We start from the raw sequence: 20629 nt of genomic DNA on the forward strand, positions 1-20629 counted from the left end.
TTTGACAAGTCAATTCTTGAGCCGCTCAAAAAATATTCCATAAACGTTTCACATAAATCAGGCGGCTTTTAGTATCGTTTAAGATCTGCTTAATTCGTTGCCATCAAAAATCAGTGTCTTTTAGTGACAAAATTAGCGTGTTTGCCCACGGACACGATTTCCTCCCGCGTGCGACACGCAACAGGGCGTGCAAAGGATGCCATGCCGTATACGTGGGGCCCATCACCATACCCAAGCTATTTGGAACTTTTTAGCCGAGGTCCAGTCTTTTTCCGTCTTTCCGATTAAACGTGAGATTTTTCTAATAATAAACAAATACCGTTTCAAATGATGCTTCTGTCAATTTTGTAGGACTACGCGAAATAGTTCTCAACGTGCAGTTTTGTGTGTCCCAAGTTCCTAACCTAATGTGTGTTTTATTATGAGTGAGTGTTAAAGAAGTGTTCCTAAATTAGTTTCAAATGTTTCTTTCTTCTCTCCACCACTCTTGGATAATAAAGCATCACAGTTTAAGGTAATATTGAATGTCAGGGAAAGTAGTAATCCACTGAAAGTGAAAATATAATGTTTTTAAATCAAATCATAACTTAATTAACAGACAGTTTTCGGATCCCATATAATAAAACACCATATACATTTCATTTAAAAAATATTCTTTAGTCGATCGATCGCAAATTCTTCGACGTTGTGGTCCCATAAACATCCCAATGAATGGTATAAAGACATTATAAAATTATCGGCGGGCGTAATTTATGTTAACGAGAACTTGCGTGTCAGCTATTTTATTTTATAATGTTGCCCACAGTGGTGAACTGGATTTCTGTTATCTATTTCTGAGAATTATTTTACGTGGCGGTTGTAAACAATTGCACATAAATGTAACACATGGAAAAAATAATTGAAATCTGTCAAATATGCTATGCTAGAATAAATAATGTAGTAAATAAAATTATAGCAATTTAAAAAACAGGGCTCAACACTATTATACAAAAGTAACAATTGCAAATGTCCACCAGGAAAAGGGCCTATAACCTAACATGTAACATGTCCAGTTATTCTTTACTTTTAATTTGAGATTTTCAATTTAAGGTTTGTTTGGTGTTACATTTTTTACTCCAAGAGACCATAGCAATTGATTAACTCTTCAAATTTTCTTTGAATTACTTAAAGTAACTTCCACTCTCCACCAGTATAAAGCCGAAGTTACACATGTTAAGTAGCTAAATTTACTTGTGTAATAGTGTAAACCTTTAGGTTTAGTACTTTGTATTTGTGGAATATTGGAAAAGACGATATGGAATGCAACTTAAACTGATTTCTGCCAGTTGAAAGTTTGACGGCGCTTTTTTCCCTGACTGTACTATTTTAGTTTCTTTTTAAATATTGAAGGGGAAATTTAATGACCATTCCATTTAAAGTCAAGTAATTTTTTGAGTTTTTTAATGATAGAGCATGTTTTTAAAGGGAGACTTGCTAAGTCAGTGTCAGTCTTTGGCAAAAGGTAAAGTGCGGCGAAAATGACAGTTAAGTCATCCAGGAAATCATCTCGCTCCGAAAAGTCATCCGGTTCCTGGAGGAGCTGGGTATTCTGAGTGAGCTATGATCGAAGAGATCATTATGTGTGAGCCACAATAGACCAAAAAAAAATTGTCCACTCACTTATTACATAAGAGAATTGTAACCGAGCAAGATCGAAGACACTGATTAACCTCAGCAAAATTAGTCTCAAGGCATTAACGGGGTTTCTAACGGGTCATTGTCGACTCAGAGAAGACCTAAGGAAGCTAGGCCTAGAAGAGGACAGTACCTGCAGGTTCTGCGGAGAAGAACCAGAAACACCCCACCACATCTTGCTCGAGTGTTATGCTGTACATCACAGAAGATTAAACACACTAGGATTATACCAGCTGGCTGTGGAAGAAATACCTCGAACAGACCCACTCAAGATCCTGAAATTCCTAAAGGACCTAAATTTTGAGGGGCTGCTATGAACAAGGAAACCTTGCGATAGCAGAAGAAGATGGGATACAGTAGATCCACATTAGTCATCCACACCTACCATTACCACTACATATTACATAAGACATCCAGGAAATCATTTCAATATTGACAATTTGTATTGAAACAATTCACGCCTTAACGAGATTTTTAATTGTAACAAACAGTGATAAGGAACCAAATTAAATTTTATAACATCTTTTTATTTAAAACTGAAGTCTATATGTGAAAGTATTCTATCAAATGTTAATTTAAACCGTCACACTTATTTAAAAACTAGGAGGAGCGAAGAAGCCGGACTTACACAAACAAACTAAACATACCCTTAAAAATTAATGTGAACGATTTATGCAAAAACACGTCATTTGACAGATTTTGTTGATGCTTTTTTTGGTTTTTTCTTCTTATTTTAGTTTTTTGTGTTTATTTACTGCTAGTTTTGTATGGTTTAATTAGTTTTTTGCAAAACTTTTTCAAGTTTTTAAAAATAAACTAAACTAATAACTGCTTTGACAAAAAATTGCTATATTGAGATATTGAAAGCTTCTGAACGACAAAAACATGTTGCAAAATGTATAAGTATCAATTTACAAAAGTCTAAAAAATGTAAAAACATTCCAAAACACTATAGAACCTCTAAAATGCCTTGCAAAGCTTACAAAGCAGCCTAGAAGCTTCTAAAAGCTTCCAAATGCTTTTCAATTTATCTAGAAGCTCTCAAAAGCTTCCGTATCATAAAGGTTTCAAATGCCTTAAAGGCAGTCCAGGACCTTCAAGGCTCTTTAAACTATCGAAACACCTTCCAAATGCTCCTAAAGTAATCTAAAAAGGCTTTAAATTACTACAGACACTCCAAAATGCTTCTCAAGCAGTCTAAAGCCTGTCAAAATAGTCTAGAAGCTTCCAAATTTTAGAACACTCTAAAGGCTTCCAAATAATCTTCAACTAGTCTAGAAGCTATTCAAAAATTTCAAGGCAGTCTAAAAGCTTCCGTATGCTTCTAGAGCAGTTTAAAAACTCCGAAAGTTCAAATTCACATATCTTAAAAGCAGTCCAGAATCTTCAATGCTCCTAAAGTAGTCTAAAAAGATTTCAAAACACTACAGAAACTCCAAAATGCTTCTAAAGCAGTCGAAAGTCTTTCAAAATAGTCTAGAAGCTTCCAAAATCATTTAGAACAGTCTAAAAGATTCCAAATGCTTTTCAACTAGTCTTGAATCGCCCAGTAGATATTAAAGCAGTTTAGAAGCTTCTAAAAAAATTTGTGAACCGTGAGATTCCAAATGTCTCTAAAGCACTCCAGAACCTCCAATATGCTGTTTAAACAGTCCAAAAAGCTTCCAAATGCTCTCAAGTAGTTAAAAAAAAATTTTAAAGTTTTCAAAACAGTCTAAAATGCTTCTAAAGCATTTTGAAAATAAATTTTGCATCTCTGAAAGAGTCTTGTGTTTTTTTAATTTTTAACAGCTTTTTATGTTTTTTTAAAGAAAATGATTGTGCTTTTTAAGCGCCTTTTTTCACGATTTTTGTGCTTTTTATCCGGACTCTAGCCATAAGGAATACATCTAAAATATTTTTGTGTTTTCACTGTTTTCAGCGTCCAACAATGGATTTTCGTTCGACAGCATTAGTAACTGATGCTATTTCTTGATTCGGTTGCTTCATCTAGACAGTTTTTGCTCTAATCAGTTTTTCTCTAAAAGTTGTTGTTGGGGAATTTTCACTCTTTGGAAAGCACATAAACGGTTGAAGATAAAGCAAAACGGTTTACATGTTCCTGCCTTACTTTTGAAGATCTAGGTTACGATAATATTAAAAAAAAAATAATAAAAAATACTCAACATTTGGTAGGTAGGTAGATCTCAACAGGGGGGAGGGGTTCTCAACTTACAACCTACCAAATTCACCTGAACTCGGCTAAATTGACGTGTTTTATCATTATTTTTTGTGAGATTTACAATTTTGTGTTCATCAACTTTTACCAAAAGTCGGAACAATAATTACATAAAAAATTCGGCTGATCACTACTACTGTTTCTCACTACTATTCTTAAAATTTATTTTAAAAATCCATTATTACAAGTATCATAGTTTTTTGGGCTTATAAATGAGAACTATATCTTTTAACAATATTCAGCTACAATTTCCTGATGTAGGAACTTTATTTGAAGAAGTGTTTGAACCTAAAAACATAAATATCTCGAAATCACCTTGATTTTTTTATTTGAGAGAGAAAATTTGGAGTTATTAGAGCCTTGAAAAATATGGTTTTTGCATTTTTTCGGAAATTTTGAGGTTTTTGTATAAAAGTGACCAAAACGAAAATCATACATTTTTTCAATATCCACAACTTTTTTTGCTGAAAAATTGCAATAATACGATTACAACCCCTTCCCTGCCAACTGTAATTAACCCCTGCTTACGCATTATATTTTTTGTTTACTATTACAATTTCTTTGAACTATTGATTTTGTTTCGTAATAATACGATAACAAAGTCATATGGAATTAATATTACTTTTTTAATAACCGTAAAACCAGAATGTCGTTTATTAATTAGAGAAAATTAACACATATAGGGATTAATTTTTAATCAGCTTTAGTATTTTTATCGCATCATAGTAATCGCTGCAATACGTCTGAAAGAAGCCCCTTGGTTTCGCTGACAACAAAAAAAAAAGCCACGTTCGACAGACAGGATGTCAAAAAGGAAAAACAAGCACAACCATCCTTAATTTTGTTTAATTAGTATAAAAACCGAACGTTGCTGGGCACCGCATTAAAATGGCTACCGACGTAATTTTCTATATAATAAGGATAATTTTCAAATATGGTAGAAACTATTATTATGGAAAAGGACGTGACGTGATTGGCAGCTTTTATACACAAAGGACTTTAAGTCCCGCCCACTGGCGGATGCCGTCACGTGATCGAGGGACTGGCGGCCTTCAACACCCTTTAGGGTGTGATCTGAATGGCCCTTTATATTACGACACCGCTCTTCCCTTCAGTCACAAAAGTATATTATTGTTTTGTGTAATTTGAAATTAAATATTTAACTTAATTATATAGAATGTTATAAAAAAGACAAAAAAAAATATATAGCTCCACTTTAATCGTTTCTATTTTCTATGTTCAAAAACAGTTTACTATATAAACTATACTCTAGAAAAATGCTTTGTTAAGAAAATGCAGGGTGTATTTAATTAATAAACTGTCAAAATTATTAAATAGTTAAAAGCTTTAAATTATTATTTAAATAGTAATTAAGTAAGTTAAGTATCTTCAACAAAAAAATAGGTGGCGTTAATTCGCATTTTGACAAATAACTTTAAAACGCTGACAGGTACTGAGAAGCACAAAACACAAAAAAGTTTTTTAACTAAACGGGCACTTTCAATTTGTGAATTAAAATATTATCTCTATATAACAAAAGTGAATTATCCCTGTTGTTATAGTGATAATATTATGTTCCAGTAAATGGTAGAAGCTGCACGCATATTATTAATGTAAATATTGCAATTTGGCAAATTTTACCTTAATGATAATAATGGATGTAATAGCAATTTCCTTTCTAGAATAAAGTATGTAAGATACTTTAAGCAAATTGAAATGAGCTCATTATACAATTTGTTTCAAAACTAGTCTAATTCTGTAGATTTAGTTGAGTAAACTGAAGAGAAGTACGCACTAAGTTTAATATAGTGAAATGTAGTTTAAATTGAATTTTTGTATAGTATTTTAAGGTGTTACTTAGCACGAATATGATCAATATGTAATTTAAAATAAAATTTATTACAATTTTGTCATCTGAAAAATGAATAATAATTTTCAAATAAAACTTTTTATATAGTCACCTTTGTATATATTGTAAATTTGTGCAATGGGACAAAAATTCCGACCAATCAAACAAAAAAAAAATAAATTTGTAATATACACGTGTATGTACAGGGTTGGCCGGTTTATTTAGACAGGTTGTGACGACTTTATTTTTTTAGATCGGAAAGAAACGACATTTCCTAAATCAGTAAAATATATTATTAAATAAAATAATATACCATGGCAAAGGTGAAATAAATACAAAGTTGATAGCGAAATGTTTAATGGAACACTCTGTATATTTTTAAAAAAAGTAAAACGGGTGGAAAGTACTCACTTTCCACCCGGGTGAATGTCAATATGCGTTTTGTCATATCTGGGCTTACTTTTTATAGTTAAGAGACTGTGACCTCTGCAACAGCTCGCAGCTCAGGTGATGATGAGTAACATCTGCGTCTTCAGAAATCTCCATGTTAAAAGCACTTTAGGAAACGTTTCAGCTCAAAATATTAAAGACGGAATAGCACAATAATGACGTTGTCAAGATTGTAAACAAATCACCAGTCGTTCATTATGGTTAAGTCATAACAAGTCATATGATAAGCCATAACTACTCGTACACCTATACTACCTTATTGTTAGAGACAATTAGCAATCAATATTTCAACTGAATGATTTATTAAAAGTTCGATGAGATTTTGATAAATGGTTTAAAATAAAATATTATACAAACTACTGTAGAAAGTTTAATTTCTGTCTCGAGATAAAGTTCACCTCGACTTCGTCTCGGCAAACTACCTAATTTCTCGACAGAAATCAAACACTTTCCACCTGAGTATGTAATATACTATTACACTTTGTATTAATATCTTGCAATCAGTCAAATCAACTATGAATTACCATCCTTCTCGACTCACAAAAAATAAAATTTTACAATAATCTTGACCATGCTAGATGATAAAATCAATGTAAGTATGAAATACTGCCCTTCTGATTTAATTAAACTTTATATTACAAGTAAAGATCAACAAACCCATTCCTTTGTTTCATTAAAATCATATTGCATCCAACGAAAATCTGATTAGTACACCGTAATTTATGGCCACCACATTTACTTATACAATATATGAGTGTACGTATTGTAATCTTGGATGCGGAGAAACTGAAAAAAATCTCATGCATATAAAGTGTATGAATTTTAAATTACAGGTAAAATGCAAAATAGTACAAAATCCATAAAAGCCGTCAGATTGAACGCGTATAATTTTCTGGGAGTATATAATTTATTGGCTTTAGGATATATTTTTTTATTTGTAATAAATGTAATTATTATTTTCTTGTAACTTATGTATTGTAAAGTGGTAGGAAATGAGGTTAACAACTAATATTATGGCGTATATTAATGGCTGGGAGATTCTGAGATTGAAAGAGTAAAAACTATTATTTCTTACATATATATTTTTAGAAGTTTACAGTTTGTTGGAATATTATTATGTTAAAGATTTACGTTTTTTTTTTAAAGTGTATGTGGTATTATCGTTATTGAAACAGTATGGCAAATACACTAGTTTTGCACTGAACTATGACCACTGAACTGAACCATGAACTCATAAACTGCTACGAAGAAAGAAAAGGGAGGCCATTAACAAAACACTGCTACAAATAGAGGAGGACTTTAAGAACAACGACACCGGAAAAGCATACAGGCAAATAAATAGGTATATTCAAGAAAGGTTTCCAGCCAAGCACTAGCCTATGCCGAGATGAGGCAGAACAAACCATCGGAAACAAAACAGAAATACAAGGGAGGTGGAAACAATATTTCGAAGAACTCCTAAACCCAAGCAGCAACCAGAATCCAACCCACAAAGACCAGAGAGCACTCGAACTCACAGCAGACGAACGAGAGGAGAACAACGACCCCCCAACTGAATAAGAGGTGAGAAAAGCAATCAAGTCGCTAAACAACAACAAATCACCAGGTATGGACAACATTCCGTCAGAATTAATAAAATATGCAGGACCACAACTAGCAAAAGCGGTAAGAGTAACACCTAATCAAAGAAAGAGAACCGAAAAAATGCCGAACGAATTGAGAACCATCATCATCTGTCCAATCCACAAAAAAGGAGACAAGCTAGAATGTAAAAATTGTAGGGGAATATCCCTACTAAACACAACATATAAAGTCTTCACAACCATCTTCCGAAACAAACTAGATCCACTAGCCGAAAACATGATTAATACCAAGCGGGTTTTAGACCAGGAAGATCGACCGCAGACCAATTATGCATAGTAAAACAAGTTCTGTAGAAATGCTGGGAATATGACATTGATGTGTATCAACTATACGTGGACTTCAGACAGGCATACGACAGCATAGACAGAGAAAAGCTCTACAGCATCATGCTAGACTTTATCATATCACGAAAATTAGTAAGGCTAACAAGACTAGCAATGGAGAAAGCTCTGAAAGCTGGGTGAAGATACAAGGAAACCTAACAGCATTAGAATACGCAGTAAGAAAAACCACGGTAGACACCAACGCGTCGCTGCTACACAAATCCATCCAAGTAGCAGGATATGCAGATGACATAAACATACTTGGAAGAAACGTAACATCAATGAAAGAAACCTACATATACAACTAGAAAGCGCGGCTGAATAAGTGGACATAAAAGTGAATGAAGAAGACCAAAGTATTAATACAGACCTGAAGCAATAGGAGGAGAGGCCAGAACATGACAATATGCGACCAAAATTTTGAGGTGATCAATGACTTTACCTACCTAGGCTGTAACGTGTCCAGCAAACGGGCCGAGATGAGGGAGATCTAACGAAGAATCAGTAATGCCAATAAAGTATACTACCACATTTCGGCCATAATCAGATCAGGGAATGTCCACAGGAAAACAAAACTGAAACTTTATGAAACAATAATACGTCTAGTGTTATGCTATGGACGCTAGAATTGGACCCTCTCACACAGAGCGGAGACAATGGTGAACGCATTCAAAAGAAAGATCTTACGCAAAATATATGGACCGATCCAAGAAAACAAACAGTGGAGAATAAGATACAACCACGAGATCTACTAGCTCTTCGCAGAACCAGACCTGGCAACAACAATAAGAATGCAAAGACTTAAATGGGCCGGGCATTTGCAGAGGATGGAAGAGTCAAGAGGATTTTCAACCAAAAACTGCATGGTAAAATACCGGTTGGAAGACCAGGGGCGAGATGGGTAGACAAAATCCAGGGAGACGCTCGATCCATGCTCGGAACTCCAAACTGGAGAAAGGGCGGCGGAGGACAGGGATGGTTGGAGGAAGAAAATAGAGGAGGCCAAGGCCCGATTTGAGCTGTAGCTTAAACGAAATACATATTAATTTTGGCAATATGTATTATTCTTGTAACTGTCCCTTGAGGTGACAATGAAATCATTTAGTTCATGTTTAAATGTAGCTTATTATAATGAAAAACAATTCTGTCGAACTTAAAATAAAATAGGTTTTTTTGTGACCCCTACAGAAAATAAAATTTTCCTCCCTCATTTGAGGAATGAAAATGTCACACATTTGAATTCTGCCTTGTCTTGTAACGTTCTTTTAATTTTTCGGGAAGCAAGCTTAAAGCCTGTTGCCTTTTCTATATTCTCAGGAAAAAGCCCAAATTTATCGAGATCGACCAGGATGAATCATGATGACCATTATTTCAAAATTTTACTTCACCTGCAATTCTATTCTAACGGTGACACTCTGCCAGTTAGTTTGATTGACATGTTAGGCAAATAACATAATTGGGTATTGTAAGCAAGAAAATACCAGTTATAATTCAAAACATGAGTTCACTACCCTCTTACTCACTACCCCACACGAAAAATGCTAATCTTAAACCTGCCCAAACTGCCCATTACCAAATTCGTCTAATTATAAGGATCAGACGCATAACAAATTAGTTCTTATTACGAACGTCGGAGTGATATCCACTGTTTTTTAATACGGAATCAATTTTTTCATACCTGTTATTTCGTGTCGGTTTCTTATGCAAACGGTGGCCTAATTAGAGGTTTCCAAAGATGTAATAAGAAGTGGCAGCTGCAAGTTCTTATTAATTCTTAACCACTTTTAGCTTTTAATTAGAAGAATTTTTGTTCAAAATGACACCCGGATTAATTAATTTCAACCTAATTTGTAAAAACAACCATTTTTAGCAAAACATGTTTTCATACAGCAACCATGGAGTACGTAATACGTAATCGAGTTAGTTGCGGTGTGCAGAAAAACAATAATTCATTGTGTGGGCTCAAGTTCAAAAAACAATTGCCGTGAGAGAAAGATTTTGTAAAATTCATGTGACCATTTAAGTATCTATGTCAGCTTTAATGAGCGGTCTGGGAAAATTACAGGGCAAGCCAATAATCTATTCATAGACAAAGGCGCATACTGGTATCACTGATAGAAAATGACCGGCTTTTTAAACATCCCACTTTGTACGTCAAAGTTTGGGAGACCCCAATTAACTTGATATCGGATGTTTTAGATGTTTGGATGGTTATACCGCGGTTTGTACCATAAAAAAATTGTTTACAGGTTAAAGGTCAGAATAAATTACTAAACCAAATTGCATCAATGTTTATTTTAATTATGTATTATATAATTTTAATTATGTATTGTATATTTATATTATGTTGACTTTTAATAATTAAGCAATGCATTGCGGTGACGGTACAAATCATGTTGCTCGATCGTTGCTTACAAAAATTGCTCGAGTTATTCGTTTCAATTAATTTGTCAAAAAGTCAAAGTGCAGAAAATCCTGACCAAATTGTGAAGAAAGCGGAAAAGGCTATACAAAATATATTACCAACAAAATTGAAAAGGTATTACGTATCTACAGATTAATGGCATATTGTACGAATATACTAAATATTTAATGGTAAAGAAGACATTCTTAGTGAATGTTAACGTATTTAATTATTATAACTTAGGTAGTTGAAGCAAGTGTCGTTCAAAAACCTCTAATAAAAAAAAATCAGACAAAATCTATTATTTCATGCTATATCGTAATATGCTCTATTAAGTAAAAGTCTGGGAAATGATTCATTACGTTACAGTCGGACTGAAACCAAAATTTTGTTATTTTACAATAATATTATTATGATATTATAGTACCTACCTATAGGTATACAAAAATTACTTACTTACTACTTGAAGTATTTGATATTTTCGAAAGCAGCAGGATTAAGAGGAGCAACAAGACCACTTTGATTTTCACGTTCTTTGGAAATAATTTCTCCCCTTCTACGTATTTTTTCGCCACAGTGTTGTTCTCCTACCCACCGTAACGTTTTAGGATATTAATGTCGTCCCCAGCGTTGGCTAGAAATGTTTCAGACGTCTGAAACAATTTCCAATGAACTCGTATTTTTCAGGGCTATCCAGATTGAGACACTCGGCAGTTTTTCGGAGTGCTCCTCCAATCGAATGAATGCCCACTGTTTGGTTTGCTGCGTGGTATGAATAATGCCTTTTCTGCTAGGGTTTTGGGAGGCAGGCTGCGATAGTAACGAAATGCTTCCAAATAATGTGCAAATATTACTGTGAATACCCTTTCGACGTATGTTTTAGTCTGGTTTGACAACCAACTGGGATCCTATATCCTTTTAAAAGTTCTTCTTCTTTACACCCGCCACAGACGCCCAGCAGGGCGATTACCTAAAACAATACATATTATAAATAGTACAAATATTAGCTTATAAAGTTAAATAAAAAGTAAAAATTCTACCTTTAACAATAAAAATGTTTCCGTTGACGCATCTTTCAATGTTTTCCCTTGATAGTATCTTCGACTGGATAGGTTGATTACCATCAACGAATTTTTTTTTGTGTTGTAACGAGAATTTGGAAATGTCTAGGATTTCATGGATAACGAGCATGGATTTTGGTCCAAATGACTTTATGGAAATTAGTTGCCCTACCGCTTCATTTGTTGAATTTTAGAGAAAATCAACAAAATAGTGAACAAAGTGTATAATTTTGTTATCAACCTATTTAACACTTGGTGTCCAAAATGTATAGAAATGCGTGAAACGCTCAACCAAAAAAATGAATATTACCACGTACAGTACGAAATAAAACATTCTACGATACTATTCCGTGAAATGCAATTAAAGTACTCGTCTAGAAATTCCGGTAGACATCTAGTCTTGTACTTTAATAACCCATTTCCCGGACTTGTAACGTAAATTACTATTACAGTTTAGTTCCCAGGGACTGAATCAGATGTTTTTTTAATTTACAAAGATGCCTTACTGATTGGTTTGGAGTATTTTTTGGATGTCATTGATAATAACTCTGGATATATTAAGTAGTCACATAGAAGACACTCAAAACTGATTACAATCGTGATTTTTCTATTCTCGACAATGACGAATTAAATGTTTTGTTGTTCTTAATATAAAACGACTATTGTTTAAATATTCTTGACGTCATAACACTGTTTGTGACAAACGCAGATTGTGAATAGTGTTTCACAAGTCCTGGATTGGTCTTGTACGCAAGAAATGCAAGACGAGATTAAATAAACATTCTTGTCTTGCATTGCAAGATATTGGATATGAGACATTCAATAAAATAAAATGGCCAGTCAGAAGTTTATAGATACTCTAGTGTTGTCGTAAACAAGTAAAAGAAAATTTTTTGCTCTCTCTGTAACACTAATTGTGAGATGCACAGTCCCTGTACCACCATTACGGTTTTAGGAAACCTTAATTACTTGAAAAATATTATTCAAATTTCTAAAACAACTCCAAAAATGTCTTCAATTTATCATATAAGGAAACAAAAAATGTGGGTATTTATAGCCATCATAAATGATTATGAAAATGTATGAAGTATCAACAGAATTGGCGTCTAGTTGATACCCGCTCTAGCTTCTGAATCATCAAATTGCAAACGTTGCAGCTTCAATGACAATTTTGAAGAATCCAAGATGTGATGAAGCTCTAGCTGCTGAGTGAGTTGAGCAAGATCTTTTGTGGATATGAGCACCGACATTTTGATTTTATCTACTCTGGAAAAAGCATCTGCAATGAGGTTGTCATGTTCTGAAACAAAAATTATGGAAGTTGCAAATGCAAACTGTTTTTTCCTGAGCGTTGTCTAATTTTAACTATAAAACGGAAAAATCAGGTGCTTTTAGAACTTTTCTGCAACTAAGTTACGCCAGATTGATGTGTGACTTGATGAAACTGAGTATGCCAGAATGTTTAAAACCTTTTTCCATCAGAAACTTCTTTATACAGGGTAGACTAAAAAGTGAAGACACTTTATCTCTCACCTATTTAGAATCCTTAGTATTGGGGACTTTAGCAAACTGTCATCCTTCCTCTAAGGAACTTTTGTCTACAAGAGGGCAGAAGTGGATGCTTGCTTTGATAAAACGAAATGATAAAAACTAACCTAAAATTCACTCAAGTATATGAAAAACATTTGTGTCGCTGCTGGCTGTTTGTGATCTCCATGTTTGTTTTTGTCCCTCCTTTTCCAGGTTACATCCGTATTATGTTTCACTATGTGTATGTCAGTTGGTTTTTGAACCACCTTTCATACAGATGGAGTTACATGCCTGACGAAGCCAAAAAGCAGAAACACGTATTGCCGGGTTATCATCCTTGTTCCTCTCTGCTTCACCTTTTTACGGAATTGCCCAATAAACACTTAACTCATTAAATCCGCGTAAACACTCTTCCATATATGAAAAACGTTTCATAACAGGTAATTCATTTTGATTAGTCTTGAGCCCTGCTAATTTCCTGCAATAGAGCTGCTTCTAAGTTACTGACTGAATTTCTGCAGGTAAATGGCTCTAGTATATTGTTGATAATGTCCGAATTTAAGGATTCTTAAAACACTCACAACGCTAAATACACCATCCAAACAGAACAGAACAGAAAACATAAATAACACAAGAAAAAGTTTTATTTTATTTTATTAATTAAGACACTACTATACTCAGATTGTAACTTAATTCAGCACAGACCCAATGAAAATAGTAAGATTGGACGTAAACAAACCTAACCTCAAACAAGCTGTTTTTTTACAAACTTACCAAAAGCTATTAAAAATTTTACAATGACAATCATTACCCATGGCCGCATTCATAATAACAAATCGATTAGCAATCGAAAAATCAAATTTTGACACCGATGATCAAAGTGACGTTTAAGTAATGCTTTTTCGATTGGTAATCGATTTTTTTCAGTGCATTTATAAGAAAATTGTCTAGCCTGAATGCGGCCATTTGCTCTTTTAGTATGCTCATAAAATCCAACAGACTTAAATTGGGTGATCCTGGTGGTGATACCATCTACTTCTCCCAAACCATTTACCTAGGAATAACACAGTTTAATCCAAGTTTTTAATTGAAACTTTGGGTGTTGAAGCAGTCCAGCCAAAATTGTAACCCGTTAATCCTAAGGACTTAAGCATAAGATGGAATCTGTATGAAACATATTGAAAACTGAATGAAAGATTGTAAAATAAAATGAAACACAGGTGTTTTCATTAGCAAATGAGAAGTGGATTCAGACAACTTATTTTTGAGCTGCTTTGTATATTTTCCTATTCTGTGGTTGAGGTTACGTTATTTTTTATAACTTTAAGTTAAGCTTCCCATTATTGCTTGTCAAACGAGCAATGTAGTGCTGAATAAGTAAGAAATGGATTATCAGATTTTTTTTTGTATATTCACTGAGCATTCGGCAAATTACTAGACAAATATCAAAATCTCAGTGTTCTAGAACTAATTGTTTTCAGCAGACTTAGTGTTTTTAGAACTAATTTGTTACTTGCCATGGCGCTTACTAAATGCTAAATTTGGTCTTTGCTTACGACATATTTACCGAAAAATGTTCTAACTTAACAGCATTTAAAAAACAAATCAACACACTCAACTATTCGTTCAAAGTAAATTCAATTTTATTATTACTCCAGGAATAAATAAAAAAATATATTGAATCACATTAAGTAAATGTTCCCGTTGACTTGCTAAACATTTTTTTCTAGTTGGTATAAAGAATGAGTTTGAAACTTCCCCACTAAGTCCGGAACGTACCAAGGAAAACAAATGACATTCTTGGCATGTGTTTACTTAGGCCGAGTTTTTTAGACGGCCTGTCAGAAAATGGTAATAAAATTACGGTTTTTATTTTAACAAAGCCGATAATGGAACCCATTAAAAATGCAAAAGGAAAGACGATAAAGGGATAAATTATGCGGGATTGCCATTCCAGATATTACGATTATGAATTGATTTTTATAGCTTAATTTTTTTCAAAGTCAAGCGAATAAATTTAAATAACGACCACAATAAACTACTGTATTATCGCAATAGTTGTATACAGGGTGATTCCAAAGTTGGTGCTTTCCTTTCACCTACGAATAGAGCTTCAAAAAATAAGGTTTTCTTTTCCTTTGACGCTTTTTCGAAATATGGACAATAACGAAGATACAGTGTGTCAAAGTTTTACTGAAAAAATAAAAATTTAATGATTTTGGCCAAACCACTTGAAGTAATTAAACAAAATTTTGTAGGTGTCAGTAGCTACGTGGAAAGCAAATTTTCCATGAGACAACAATTTTCTTGCTTTTCAACATAAAATTTATTATTGAATTCCTTTTTCAATCCTAAAAATAAAACCCCTTTTATTATTTTTTGCAGCGACCCACCGTTTTCGAGTAAAAAAATAAAAACCGTCTTAATGCGTGCCTAAAATTAAATGCTGTTTTAATTTAAAATGTCAAATTATTAAAACTTAGTTCAAAGGCGACTGAAATCTTTTGTTTTTGTTTATGTCTGTTGATAAGGAATAACCTGTAGTTAGTTAAAATTAAATTTAAGTTATTTTTTATTTTGTTTTTTTTTTTCAGTAAAACTTTGACACCCTGTATCTTCGTTATTGTTCATATTTCGATAAAGCGTCAAAGAAAAAAAAGCCTTATTTTTTGAAGCCCTATTCACAGGTGAAAGGAAAGCCCCAACTTTGGAATCACCCTGTATAAAGGACACAGGTTTATTGTAATATTCTAACAAATAGAATTGATTAGGAGTTTTTAAACATTTTAACGAGGTCACAATATAAACATTTACTATAATTTTCTGTGGCCCATATTCAGTTTGTTATTTTTCACATGCTACTATTAACGGCCTGTTAAATTTCCACGAAACCGGTCTAATTGCTACCTATTTGGTATGTGTACTTTAATGGTACCTGATAGTTAATTGGCGTGTATAATGACTTATATTTCTAATTATTTTTTTCAATTACTGATATGGAGTCAGTTGGTAAGGACCTAACACTGGGTTTGAAACCCTTAACCAAAAAACCTTTGACATATAAACTATATAAAGCGACAAACATTTCATTTATCAATGAAGTGATAGAATATATGAATAATATAAACTTTTAATGCCGTTTTTATACTTGCATTAACTACTCTGTTTTCGCGGCATATGCAATGAGATATCGGCAATAACTTGTCCTAATGTTGGCAATAACTTCTTCGCGACCGCAAGTTACGAGGTTGTCGTTTAAGAGTGTGTGCGGCAGAGGGACAGCAACATCATTGACTAAACTTTTTTACTTTATTTAACCATACAGGGTGTCGCTTTGATTTTAAATCAGTTACGTTGTTTGGTAATACTGGTGATGCTCAACAAACTAAATTTGATGCTGAGACTGTCTTAAATATTGGTTGGCAAGTATTGACCAAAACCAGCGTTCAGAATGTTGCTATAAATTAGTTTCAGGGTGGATTAATGCGGACACCCTGTACCAGACACTAACAGGAATCAGTGGCTGTATATTATTTGTTAACTCCGCTCTGATGTACGAGCAGAACTGTTCGCAGATCATTTTCATTCTTCTGTGTATAATGTTACTCATGTATTATTGGTACTTAAAAAGGAGGAACATTTTTTTAAATGAAACGAATATGGTGTGTAGGTGTCTAAATTGTTTGCATCTCGGTTGGATATTTGGAATAGAATATCCGTTGTTTTTTTTAGTCATCAGTACTGTTCTTATATGCACTTACGTACATAATTGTTATGAATGAATGATGCTTTTGAATTTTTTATTCCAAAACGGGTTCTACGCAATGAACAGCTTCTTCAAGAAAAGACTTCAAAGAAAGTGGACATGGGCCAGCCCAGACGGTGTAACTAGGAACGAAATAGACTTTATAATTACAACCAACAGAAATATGGTGTACGATGTATCGGTCCTTCACAACTGTTCAATAGGAAGCCATCATAGGCTAGTTAGAGCCAAGATCACAATAAATCTTAAGAAAGAAAGAACTAAAATAATAACCAAAAACACCAAATAGGATGGACTCCTATAGAATCTACCAAGGACTATGAGGAGGCTGTTCGAAATAGTCTTGAAGAGGCTGACTTGGAGGAACTGGACGTAGAAACATTAAACAATCGTCTGTTAGAAGCCGTGAAGAGTGCAGAGGAAAAGTATAGGACGAGGGGCAGAGGAAAGGAAGACAAGATCAGCACAGACACAAAGAAACTTATGGAGAAACGAAGAGCTGAAGAACAAGAACGACACAAACAGAGACCAACTGAGACAGTTAAATAGAGATATCAGCAAGTCGGTAAGAAGAGACGTAAGACAATATAACATCAGGTGCCTCTAGAACCATTTTGGACGTGCCAAAGCTCTCTAAATAATACTGCAAACGTTCTAGAAATTGCCAAAGGCTTCTACAAGTGTCTTAAACCTTCCATAAATTGTTTTAAATTTTTAAGACCTTCTAGATCCATTAAGCAAATGCCAGTGGCTCTCTAAAAGAAACTGACAACCTTTTAAAAGGTGTCAGTTGACAAATGTTCTAAACCTTGTATAAGAATTGTTTAAAATTTCCAGAGGCCCCTAAAGTCGTTGAAATTTTCCAGAGGATATACAGGTGTTCTAAAAGTCATTTGCACCAACGTATTTAAAGACGCCCTAGGCTAAGTATTCATTGACATTTTGCACATGACTTCTCATAGTCAAAGTATATAATTTGGTTTACGTGGGACCTAAAGCGCGTTCAAACCGGTGCAACCCGCCCTAATCCTTCTTAGAATTGTCTAAAATTGTCAGAGGCTGCTCTTAAATACTATCATACGTTTAATTGTTGGTAAATAAACTGTAGACTTTGTGAATTTTAAGAGTCATACACAAACGAGTTGTAATTTAAAAAAGAGATCTCAGGAATAATCAGAGTTACAGCAGTCTAAGACGCTCTAAAAGTTTCTTGGAGGCTTCCATCGTACATAATTTGTTGCATTGGACAGAGTGATTCTCTTGTTGCTCACATGTTTTGTCTCAGGACACTTTTGCTGGACTCAAAGATAAAACGAGGCTCTATGGCCGCTGAATGATTAATGTGGGGAGACTTAGAGCTGGTGCATTTCCAGCTCTAGCTCTAGAATTCAAAATCCATTCCACCTACTCCAATTCTTTTTTGAAAGCACAACCCTATGACATATCAACCTATCGTTCCACATCATTTACTGTTGTCATTTTTGAAAGTCCTTTTTTATATTTTTTTTCTCTGTACAACAAATCAAAATGTCTGTTCTTTTCCACATTCGCACTTTTACTCGTAAAATAATAACTATAAAACTTTCATCATTTCATCGTATATCGAATCGAATACTTTAATTTATATTTGGCACCACGTAGTTGCATATGCATAAAAAACAAAAATATTAATTTTTATTGGCATTATAACCATTTATTCATTAATATTTATCGAAAGCCCGGGTCTTTTGGTCCTCGCGTAAATCATGGCAGCATGCGGTCTCGCCTTGCTGGAGAGCCACCAATAATTTGCAGACATTGAAATCATAAAAAATCCACGGGTTCCACCGGGTTCCTAACAAGCCGAGTTGTGTTTCTTTATGTTTCGGGTCTTGTTTGAAGCCCGTAAAAGGTGATCTGGTTTGTAGTTTTGCGTTCCAACTCCAGTAGCTTTATGATTTGTTTCTAGGTCGGATTCTGTTCGTAAACCTTTTCTGATAATCGATTTTCACGTACATCTTTAAATCATTGCTGCAAAACATTTTTTATGAATTATACAATGTGTCCAAAGTATGAAGTTGAAAAAATATTTTCTACTCATGCCGATAAATATGCTCATAAGACACTAGTAGTGAAAATAACTGTTAAATGACATTTATACAGCTCATATATGCATTTTTTTACAGGACCGGTACATCTTCGTCAGATGATTCTTGCACCACCTGTGAGGAAGCAAAAGTATTGGAAATGTGCAACACTATGCTGCAATTTTAAAATAAGGAAATGTTATCTATTGTTTTCGGTTTTAAAATTAGGTGTTAGTGTAATCTTAAGAAATTATACTGAAAGCAAAATGTTTTTTGTCCATCTTTTATTCATAGATTTGAAAAAGTTTGAAGGAGTCAATTAAAGATTGTTTTAAAGTTTAGGTATTTTACAAAAATAGTTAAGGTATGACCCCAATCAGGAAAATGCATAATAATTGTTTTAAATAAATGGTGAGATTAAAAAAGGTGAAATATAAAAGTGTACTTTCTGATGTGATTTTAGAATCGTTCTGTTTGTAAACATTTCTTATTAAGTACTTTTATTTTAATAATATAACTTTAGTAATTGTTTCGTTTTTAATAGCTATCTAATTCGTTTTTTCTTATGCACATTGTTAATAAAATATGAACCAAATATACTTTTTTTTTAAATGGGACACACTATATATTTTTTCAAATTTCGAACAGGCAAAATATTACTTTTTTGTTTTTTTACAGCTCAGAAAACCAAAATAGTTTTAGTGACTCCAAAACTCTTAAAAAATCCTAAAAAAGTCACTAGCAGCTTTCAACAGTTTGTTGCAGCTCAGAAACACCAAAATGTCACCAGTGTCTTTAAAACTGTCTTCTGAGTCTTGAAAGTATTACAAGAGGTTCTCAAACGGTTTGCAGGTCAGAAACACCAAATTGGCATTGTGGATCTGAAAAATTGGTTAAGTTTGAAGCCCTCTAGCGGCCGAACGGTTTAACCTATCAACCAGTAATGTCATATCTTTAGAAAGCCCAGTTAATTGGCTAACTATTGACGTACAAAAAGTGTACTTATATAGTGTAGACCAAATAAACGAGTTTTTAACGATTGAATGAAACACTACACTAAAAAAGTGGACAGTAAATTCAATCAGTGTTGCCATATCGTTGACAAGCCCATTTCGCTATTCATAGATGTATAAAAGTTTACACAGAGTGTACCAAATTGGTGAGATATTTACGATTAAGCAAAACACTGCACCCAAAAAGTGGTCAACTTGGACGCCCTCTAGCGGCGGCGGTATAAAAAGTTTTAAAAAGCGTAATTTTGGCAAAACGTGTCATGCGATTTAGAAAATACGTGAAAAATGGTTGGGTAATGATGAATACAGTTTTTCATTTTAAATAAAAAGATAAGTCAAAATAGCCGCTAAAAGTCACGTGACATTTCATCAAAATGGTGGACTTTGACAGAATAGAAAAATAAAAAGGCAAATCAAAATAGCAGGGAAAAAATTACGTAACGGCGGAAATGTCACGTGACCTTAAAAAAACTGGTTAAAAGTCATCTATTGTCAAAACCGGTTTGAATATAAAATCTCATTTCTTTTGTAATTTTAAAAAAATAATGAAAAACCTCCAAGTTCAACCAAGCGTTTTCTAAATGTCACTTCATAAAAACCATGAATTTGCATATTTTCTCCTATTTAACAA

The 20629-nt window shown here is 33.7% G+C and overlaps 1 long non-coding RNA gene across 1 annotated transcript; it reads left to right on the top strand.

Annotated features, from left to right (window-relative positions):
* The first annotated feature begins 94 nt into the window (after nt 1–94).
* Nucleotides 95–19602, top strand: LOC145724992 (uncharacterized). The gene is made up of 2 exons (XR_014177142.1): nt 95–514; nt 19085–19602. It is a non-coding gene; the product is annotated as an uncharacterized LOC145724992 (long non-coding RNA).
* The last annotated feature ends 1027 nt before the right edge of the window (nt 19603–20629 follow it).

The sequence above is a fragment of the Ips typographus genome, linkage group LG2, assembly GCF_016097725.1.
Source record: "Ips typographus isolate SLU linkage group LG2, UJ_Ityp_2.0, whole genome shotgun sequence".
Classification (NCBI taxonomy): Eukaryota; Metazoa; Arthropoda; class Insecta; order Coleoptera; family Curculionidae; genus Ips; species Ips typographus.